At 54.3% G+C, this 9,926-nt stretch overlaps 1 protein-coding gene across 1 annotated transcript in view; it reads left to right on the top strand.

Annotated features, from left to right (window-relative positions):
- Positions 1-9,926, top strand: part of AP2A2 (adaptor related protein complex 2 subunit alpha 2) — a 67,377-nt gene that overhangs the window by 449 nt on the left and 57,002 nt on the right. The gene's annotated exons all lie outside the window — the stretch shown is intronic.

The following is a 9,926-nucleotide window of genomic DNA, read 5'->3' as shown; positions in this document are numbered from 1 at the left end:
GCCGGGGGCGGGGCCCGGGGGGGGGGGGGCCCGGGGGTGGAGGGCGGGGGCCCGGGGCACGGCCCGGGCGGGCGGGGGTCCGGGGGTTGGGGGCTGGGGTCCGGGGCGCGGACCTGGCGGGCGGGGGGTGGGTGGGGAGCGAGGTGAGGACCTGGCGTGGGGGCGGGGTCGGGGTGCGGGGTCAGGGGTGCGGGGGTGAGGGCGGCGTTCCGCAGCCGCGCCGGGTCTGTGGCACCGCTGAGGGGCTTCTGGCGAAGGCGCCCCTCCCTGGCATGATGTCATCTAGAGCAGTCAGCCCGTCTTTCTAGCAATGGAGCATTTAACCCAGCGTTTTCCAAAACAGCGTGGCTTTTCCCTGGGAGTGGGACTAGCGAAACTCGCGTCTTGCCGGGGAAGCAGCTCTTTGACCCGGGTTCTGGCGGCTTATTAGGCCCTGATTAAAATGACTCGTTCCCGAGGGAATCTGGACACCGGGCGGTGGGGGGTTGGGATAGCTTAGGGGAACTGCTGCTCTGCCGTCTGTCTTCCATCAGGGACAGGGTTCTTAGCGACATGTGTCCCCTCGGAGTGGAAAAATCCACCCCAAAAAGTGCAACGGCCGGGAGGCCGGTGGGTGCACTGTTGGTCCACCGATACATTTGACTTTGGTGCGCAGAAACTCCTGTGGCTTTTCAGGTAGATGTCCCCTTTAGCTAATTAAAAAAAGAGACACAAAGCCAGTTTCCGGTCTGGTTTTATTTCTTGTTTGTAATCCACCAGACGTTTGTGGATTTCAGCACCTGAGGTTTAGGTATATTTTAAAGAATGCTTGTGACTTCATCTACTGGTAAATACTGTTGTCCTGAACCCTCCCTTGATCCCGTCACCTCCTTAGACTGGGATGGAGGACCCAGACTGTGGAAGGTTAGATTTTATGTCCCTTCCCTTTTTCTGCAAGAAATCGGTGTGGAAACACACCCTGAGGTCTGTGCTTTTACAAGTTGGGCAGTATCCTTTCTCTCTTTCTTGGCTGTGTAATGTGATTTCATAGACAGTAATATTCGTAATTGTAATGCGTCTTGGAAAGCTAAGTGTGGGTGTGCTACTGCTTCAGGAGACCCCTTGGGCCAAAGCTTAGCCACCTTAAATTAGCCATCACGTCTGTCCTTCCATTTTGGAAGAAGATTGCGTTGGGCAGGTAGATCATTGAGATTGAAACCCATTTTCTCGGACAAGTGATCATCTACGAACTAGATGTGTTCTGTGCTGGGTCTGCCACATAGCGGAGACTTGGCTGTTGACTGAGTGTAGACAGACTTTCTCCACCCCGCACGGTGGCATTTGGGGCTGATCACTTGTTGTGCGGTGCTGTCCTGTGCTTTGCAGCATCCCTGGTCTCTACTGTCTAAATGCTTCAGTTGTGACAACTAGAAATGTTTCCAGCTGTTACCCTGCAGGCACAACCCCTGCCCCCCCACGCCCAGCCCGAGCCCCTGGTGTAGACCCGTGAATAAGATAGTGTCTTCCTTGACGGAGCTTCTGTAAGAAGAAGATGCGCCTAATCCTTCGGAGGGCGGGGATGGGGGGCAGCGGGGCTCTGTTTAATACGGCCCCTCCTCAGAGCCAGCTTTCCTCGCCGTCCTGTTACCCCGCATCGGCCGCGGCGCTCTCCTCTCCCCTCACAGCAGCGTCAGCAGTTCGTGGCCCCGTGGGCCCCCCCCCCACCCGCGCAGTGGAAGCCCCACGGGGAGGGGGCCACGTCTGTCTGGCCCCACATCACTCCCCGCAGCTGGCAGTGTCTGGCGTGAGACGACACCCAGCGGATGAGGAGACAGCGCCCATCTGGGGCCTGCGCTGGCTGAAGGGCATCGCGGGGCGAGGCCGGGCGGCGTGCACACAGCGGGGGGGAGGAGCAGGTCTGACTGGGAGACGGGATCGGACAGGGGTCCTGGTTGGAGCCACCCCGAGCCGAGCCCGTAGTAGCAGGGAGAGGGGTCCCTGCTGCCCCCTGCCTGGCCGGCTCTGCTTTCCTGTCGTGAGGGTGAGCCAGGTGGCCGGGCTCTGTGGGGAGAGGGCAGCCGGGGCCACGGCCACGGAGCTCGGTCTCCTCCACTGACACGGATGGGTGGATTTGGAGCTGAAGTATCACTGAAGCGTTTCAGCTCTAAAATCGCAGCTCCCTTTTCCCTTTCTGCACAACGTAGTCCCTTAAATGTCCCCCTTAGGAGCGAGCTCTGCCTCGGGTTGTGCTTCACTTTGGGATCCGCTACAGTGGATGGGCTTGGAGTGCTGCGCCTCTTTGCGCTGGTGGTAGCGATTGTGCTCCAGGATTGGAGAGGTGCCTGTGTCCTCGTGTTCCGTGGAGCTTTGTGGCTCAGGTAGTGGACCAATTCAGTGCCCCAAAAATTAACTCGGGGGCTTTCCTGGTGGCACAGTGGTTAAGAATCCGCCTGCCAATGCAGGGGACACGGGTTCGAGCCCTGGTCCGGGAAGATCCCACGTGCCGCGGAGTAACTAAGCCCGCGAGCCACAACTGCCGAGCCTGTGTGCTGCAACTACTGAAGCCCATGCGCCTAGAGCCCGTGCTCCGCAGCAAGAGCAGCCACCACAGTGAGAAGCCCGCGCACCACAACGGAAGAGTAGCCTCCGCTCACCGCAACTAGAGAAAGCCCACGTACAGCAACGAAGACCCAACGCAGCCAAAAAAAAAAAAAAAACTTCATTTTACTCTTGTCTGTACATTTAAAAAATGCTGACTTTTTGAAAAAATTGCTCTTCTTGCATATTTTCTTTTGCACTCTTCTGCATAATTTACATTCCTTAGCAACCGATTTAGGAAGTATGTGACGAGGCTCCTGGGAGGGAGGGACGGACCACCAGGCTGGAGGAGGAAGGAAGGCTTTGGTCTGGTTGAATGTTTCTGCCAAGGCTGGTGGTTGCTGCTTCTGGGAAATACCTGTGTATTCGTCCCTGTGTTTCCCTTCTGGCTCTCCTGAAGGGGTGGGGGGGCCACACTGCTTCTCTTACGAGACGTTGAGGTGTCCTGGTGTTAAGTGTTCTCATGCCACATACTCAGCATTACTTTTCTTTCCTCTTAAAATGATTTTCGCTCTGTTTTTTTTGGCACCGACACGTGTCAGGATTTTGTAGTTGCGGAATTATTGGAAAGGCTGTCTTTGTGGGATTAAAAGGCATTTCTGGGCTTTAAAAAAATCGAATAGAGTCAGACCCGAGGGTAAGATTCAGGAGTGCCATGGGAAAAGGCGTTTTGCATTACTGTGACCAGAGAGAGGGGCTCTGGCTGGAGCTCCGAGCAGGAGGGGCTCTGTGTTCCTTGAATGTCACTTGCAGGTTCTCGGGCGCAAGGCCGGCCTCCCAGAGCTCAGAGTTCAAAACTTCTAAGCCGCCAAGGATGGAAAGTCTTTTTGTGAGTCTGTGGCAGACTTGTCTGGCGCTGTGCTGCCGCGAAGCTGTGTGGTCCCTTTCCTGTGAGCTGGCCTCCCGGACGCCCTGGGGGCCCACGGTCACATGCTGTGCTTCCTCCGAAAGGCTGAGCGGTTCTGAGTTCTGGGACAAGGTGGGCCTCAGGTTTTGGATAATGGGTGGCATCTGGGCTTGTTGTGGAAATGCTGCTGGGTTTCTGAGAAATGGAGCATGCAGCCCTGGTCTCCTGAGGTGCTTGCAGACAGACAGACAGACAGGGTGGGAGGTGAGTTCCCACCAGCACGTCCATGTGTATCGAGCACCTCCTGTGCTCAGGACTCCTGCAACAGGCACGCACCCCTCCCGTCCTGCCCCTCCCTCTGGTCAGCACTGGCGTTGGACACGGACGCCGCATTGGGAGCTTGAATGTCAATGGCTTCTGTCAGCCTCTGGCGGCTGCAGCGTGGAGTAAGTTAAATGACTTCGCTGCCAGCTCAGCACGGTAAACGGGATGATACTCACTGGAAAACAGAAATGAGCAATTTCCACTAGGCCATGTGACTCCTGAAGTGTCGGATTACAAAACTGTATTTACCGATTTTGGCGTTTTCCCTCTTCAGAATCTTCCTGACTTTGGTGTGAAGGTTGACACAGTTGAAACGTGTCATTTTATTAGGAGAATTGCAGGATAGGTTCCAGTGGGCATTCCCTCGTGTGTGAAGAGATCAGCTCTCGCCCTCTGTGCTGGAGAGAGTGTTGTAAGGGTTCAGCCAAGGTGCGTCGAATAAAGAACATGTAAGCAGGAAGCGGCCCTGTTTTAAAACGGTGCCTTGGAGACCGACTTGGGAAGAGGACCTAGAAGGGTATGGGGATGGCGCTGTGGGGTGCCAGCAAGGGAGAGGCGAGGCCCAGCCTAGCCCCAGGCGCTCTCACTGCCCACGGGGCACAGCCTCTGCGCAGCACTGTCGGCAGCGGAGGAGGGCCAGGGCTTGCAACCACCTAGATGAGAGCGAGGGAAGTGGGGCCACCGAGGCTTCTGTGGGAGCCGCCAGCGGGGACGGCGGGAGACACACAGCTGTGGGGTGGGCCCGTGGTCTGGCCCTTGCAGTTTGTGTGAGTCGGGGTGCTACGGATTTAAGGAGGGCAGTGATGTGCCTGCAGCTGCCCTGTGCCCAAGAACGAGAGGAACCCCTTTGCAGGGAGGCTGACGCCCTCTTCCCTGGCGCGGTTCTGGCCCCGTGTAGCTCCCTTAGCCACCTGGTACCTCAGGAAACAGGGAGTGGCTGGCTGACTGCTGGATGTGTTCATTAAGGCAGAAACTTCTGGCCAGTGGTTTGGGTCAGATCCTGATTCTGCCCCTTTTTCTTTCTCACTTTTGCAAATTGTGGCCCTAGACAGCCTGGAGTCTTCATTTTGCTCGACATTTAAACCCAGTGAGGGAATTCCCTGGCGGTCCAGTGCTTTCACTGCCGAGGGCCCAGGTTTGATCCCTGGTCGGGGAACTAAGATCCTGCAAGCCATGCAGCGCGGCCAAAACAAACAGACAAACAAAAAAACCCCAGTGAGACTTGCAGTGGTTTTGCGTTCAGCCCTCTCCTTGTATTCGGGATGTTTCCCGTGTGCGGTTCTTTTCACCTACCCCCATCTGCAGAATTGCTTAAAAGTGTGGAGACCAGAATCCAAATTGGGTTGCTTGGCTTGTATTTTGCATTGCAAGGTCTGTTTTTTTTTTTCCTTTAAAATCCTTTCTGATGGCAACAGAAGGTTGTTCTGAGGGTTAGTTGTTTCGTGTACTTAGAACACCTTGAGCTCCGTAGCGCGGGCGGTGCTGTGGGGATTTGTGCTTTGCTTTTCTGTGGCCGGCCTTCCTTTGTGTGATGGGGTTGAGAGCGCAGTTCCGTGTTTCTATTGCAGTTTGAGCAGCATTGAAAGAGGGCACTATGTTGATGTTGAATAGTTTTTTAAAGCACAGTAGGAAAAATAGAGCAAGAAAATGAGTATTTTGGAATACTTTTGGATTGCATTTATTGCTATTGAAAAATACAGTTCAGTAGCTTTTTGGGGGGAGGGAGTCTTGTACAGTACAACCAGATCAGAACCTTCTTTTTTTTTTTTTTTTTTTTTTGCGGTACGCGGGCCTCTCACTGTTATGGCCTCTCCCGTTGCGGAGCACAGGCTCTGGACGCACAGGCTCAGCAGCCATGGCTCACGGGCCCAGCCGCTCCGCGGCATGTGGGATCCTCCCGGACTGGGGCACGAACCCGCGTCCCCTGCATTGGCAGGCGGACTCTCAACCACTGCGCCACCAGGGAAGCCCCAGAACCTTCTTTTGAACCTCACTGTGCCTGTGAGAGCTAGAGTCTCCTGGGATGGAGCGCGTGCTGACTTGGGCCAAGTAGTCTGCATAAGCCCTCCTTCCCTGGAGCACATTTCTCACAGTCTCAGGGACTTCTGTCAGTTAGCTTGCAGCTTCTGTCCAGTTCATTCCCGGGTTCAAACCTCTGTCGCCTCATTACTTGACTACAGTTTGAGTCGTCCTTGCCTGGAGTAGCACAGCCAGCTTTCTCAGCACTGAGAACGTGGAGGAAGAGGGAGGTGGGAGGGTGATTGTCTGAGGGTCCGTCGGTGCTGAGTGTTCAGTTCCCGAGGCTTGGCTTTTCTGAGGTTGTTGTCCATGGGGTGGGGCCGTAGGTCCCTTGCGTCTATGGCTTCCTGAACTGTCTTACGGGAAAGCTGGTCACAGAGGGAGGAGATGCTCTTTTGTTGGAGCTGATGTCTGTCTGATGTGCGTTCTCTGATGTAGCATTTGCTGTAGATCTAATATAAATCTGCTTTATAAGTAGCCAAGGAAACATTGTTTTTCATACTATGTTCTTGTTGTTTTGCTATAATTTTGATACAACCCCAAGAGTGAAGGGTGTTTTGAAGGTGTATATTTCAAAATTTATTTCTTTATTTTTCTGGATTCTATTTTTTGACATAATTGTTTAATTCATTCATTCATTTGAGAAATCTTTTGGGTGCTCATTGTGTGCGGGCATTATTCTAGGCACCGGGGATTCAGTGCTTAACCAAACGGACAGAATCCCTGTGCTTTCAGAAACTTAAATTCTTGTGAGAGTAGACAGACAGAATAAATGATAGGATGGGTTTTTCTCGTTTATTTTGTCTGTCTGCTCTCACAAGAATGTGCATTCTAGCCTGTGCCTGTCTCCTCACTTCAGTGACACCTCTGGGCTCCATTTGGGTCCCCTGTCCCTAGGCAGTGAGCCGGGCAGTTGTAAGGCTCCTCTTGTTTGTTTCCTGACTCTCAGTGACCGCTGTTTTCCGTAGTCTGTTGTCCAGTGTCTGAAAACTATTGTTTCATATAATTTTGTTCAGGTTTTTAGTTGCCTAAGGTGGGAGGGTAAATCCTATCCCTGTTTCTGGCCAGTAGGTTTTGGGAAGTTAGACAGCCAAGACTGGAATTCAGAGGCAAGGTCTGGGCTAGAGGTAAGACTACGGCTGCATTGTTTTTTTTTTTTCTTCTTCTTCTTTTTTTTTTTTTTTTTTTTGCGATACGCGGGCCTCTCACTGCTGTGGCCTCTCCCGTTGCGGAGCACCGGCTCCGGACGCGCAGGCTCAGCGGCCATGGCTCACGGGCCCAGCCGCTCCACGGCACGTGGGATCTTCCCGGACCGGGGCACGAACCCGTGTCCCCTGCATCGGCAGGCGGACTCTCAACCACTGCGCCACCAGGGAAGCCCCGGCTGCATTGTTTATAGGTGGCTTTTGATACCAGGAGACTGGGAAGCTGACCTGGGAAGCTGACCGAGGGGATGGAAATCATCACAAACACTTTACCTTTGTTTACACATCTGACCTTCATGCTATACTGTATAGCAGGCGCTAAGTTTCTTCCTGTTTTATGGAGGAGGGGGCTGAGGTCCAGGAGCCCAAGGCCCTGTCTCTGGAGTGGTTGAGCGAAGATCCAGACCCAGGCTGCTGGGCTTCAGGTGTTTCCTCTGAACCACAGTGCTGGGCCAGCTCTCCAGGTGGATGGCCAGAGCTCCCGACGTGCCAGCCCTAAGCAGCAGGGCAGCCTGGGCCAGTGAGGAGGGCTGGTCAGGTGGGTCACAGGAGAGGACTGAGCAGGGCTGAGCCTGACGGGGTGGTTTACAAGAGAAGAATTGGGAAACGAGAGTCTCAGCTCTCTCGGAGCTTTGCTGTAAAGAGGTGGTGACGCAGAGGGTAGAGGGCAGGTTGGCCCCTGTTGCTGCCCTGATACAGGAGCATGCTTTTAGCACTGTTCAGCAGTACTCCTGTAACATCTCGTGTTGTGTGGATCAGAAGTGGGCACGGGGCTTCCCTGGTGGCGCAGTGGTTGAGAGCCCGCCTGCCGATGCAGGGGACACGGGTTCGTGCCCCGGTCCGGGAAGATCCCACGCGCCGCGGAGCGGCTGGGCCCGTGAGCCATGGCTGCTGAGCCTGCGCGTCTGGAGCCTGTGCTCCACAACGGGAGAGGCCACAACAGTGAGAGGCCTGCGTACCGCAAAAAAAAAAAGAAGTGGGCACGGCCTGGCAGCAGGGTACTCTGCCTGTCTCCCAGGCTGAAACCAGGGTCCCTTCTGGAGACTCTGTGGGTGACGCTGCTTCCACTCGGTCCCCACATTCCTCCTCTCGCGGCCCCTCCCCGGACCCCTCGGGCGAGTCCCTCTCCAGATTTGGACCTCCCTGACCTCTCCCTCCGGCGGGGAGAGCCTCTGCTCGGAGGGCTCTTGCGATTAGACTGGGCTGCTTGCAGGGCCTGGGTCATTCCCAGGCTTAGTGACATCTGCAGAGTTCCTTCTGCCCTGGAGGGTAACTCACGGGATCCTGGTATTGGGGTGTGGGTGTCTTTGGGGGGGCATTCTTTCTATCACAGCAGGGTCAGGAACGCTTTTTTAAGATTAATTCATTTGCTCAGCAAATTACTGGGTTCCTATCTTACACGGTGAGCAAAAAAACAGGTAAGAGTGCTCCCATGTGGCTTACGTTCTGGTGAGGTAGACATAAAATAACTAAGCATAACGTACAGTGTATCACATACTATATTAAGGGGAAAACAAAGGGAAAAATAAAAGGGGGTTGCAATTCAGATAGGGAAGCTGGGGGTCAGGTGTCCCTGGAGTGCTGGTGGGCAGGTGGGGAGGCCACAGGGGCTGGACTTCAGAGGCGCGTGGTGGGGACCTCGGAGCCGGTTAGGAGAACTCTGGCTTCACCCTGTGTGACAGGCTGAGCCAGTGCCGGGTGAGCAGAGGCGGGCCTTAGCTCTGGGGAGGACTCCTGACTGCTGGGCCGAGAAGAGCAGGGGAGGTGGCTAGGAGGCTCTGAGCCATGTGAGAAAGGTGAGGACCTGCTAGGAGGTGGGAGGTGGACCGTGTTTGTTGGCTGGTGGGAATGACAAGGGCCAGGGGGAAAGTGGAGGGGCAGAGGTGCAGGGGGAGGTGGTGCTGCTGAGGGAACAGGCGCCCCAGCCACCAGTGATGGGGGAGCGAGGAGGTGTTGGAGGAGAAGCTGTGAGGGGGCCCCTGGGAAGAGCTGGCAGGGCCTCCCTGGGCTTCACATGTGAGGCCAGCCCAGCAGAGCTGGGGATGTGTCACCAGGCACGCTTAGATCTCCAGGCTCACCTGCCAGTTTACCATGAATTGGATTCAGCAGGGGGCGGGTTTGGCCAGCAAGTGTTTAGATGGAGAAGGAGGGTCGGGGCTTGGTTTATGTGATGGGATTGAGGCTGGTAAGAGGCCGTGAGGACGGGGAGGGGGACAGAGAGAGAGTGGGTCGTAAGCCCTGGGGGCGGGGCAGTGGGGTTCAGAGTTTGCTTACCTGATGTAGTGAGTGAGCTGAAAGGACGGGCCCTTGGGCTCCCTGCGGTGGAGCGTGGGGAGGGTGGCTGTTGGAGCGGTGGCCCTGGCGGGACCACATCTTCTGAGGGGCCAAGATCAGGGCCAGCGGGTTTGGGGCTCGTTCATCTTGGAATGGCGAGGAGAGGGCTAGGGTTACAGTAAGGGCTTGGGTTACAGTAAGGGCTTGGGCAGGTCTTCCGAATTATATTCATTTTTGCTATTTTCTTGTCCTCAATTAAATGTTTAAAAAAATGAAAAAAATGAAAATCAAGAATGTAATTTAAGAAGTTAATTATAAAACACTTGACCCTCACCTCATTCCCCCATTCCTAACCTCGGAGTCAATTATTTTCATTTTTATCCATCTCTTCTAATATTTACTTTAAAAAATGTGATTATTCTAAATTACATACCATTCATGGGTGTTTTTCCCCATTTAGTCATTATTTATTAACTTCTTACTGTGGAAGATGAGTTAATTTATCGAAGCTTTCCTTTTTCCATTCTCTAGTAGGTCACGATATTTTATCTAACGAATCTGTAACATTTAATTAATGTCTGAAAATATTCTTCTTAGCTGAGAATAATGGTTTGACTTTTTTTTTTTTTTTTGCGGTACACAGGCCTCTCACTGTTGTGGCCTCTCCCGTTGCGGAACAC

The sequence above is a fragment of the Physeter macrocephalus genome, chromosome 18, assembly GCF_002837175.3.
Source record: "Physeter macrocephalus isolate SW-GA chromosome 18, ASM283717v5, whole genome shotgun sequence".
Lineage (NCBI taxonomy): Eukaryota > Metazoa > Chordata > Mammalia > Artiodactyla > Physeteridae > Physeter > Physeter macrocephalus.
This window is presented reverse-complemented; position numbering and strand designations above follow the sequence as displayed.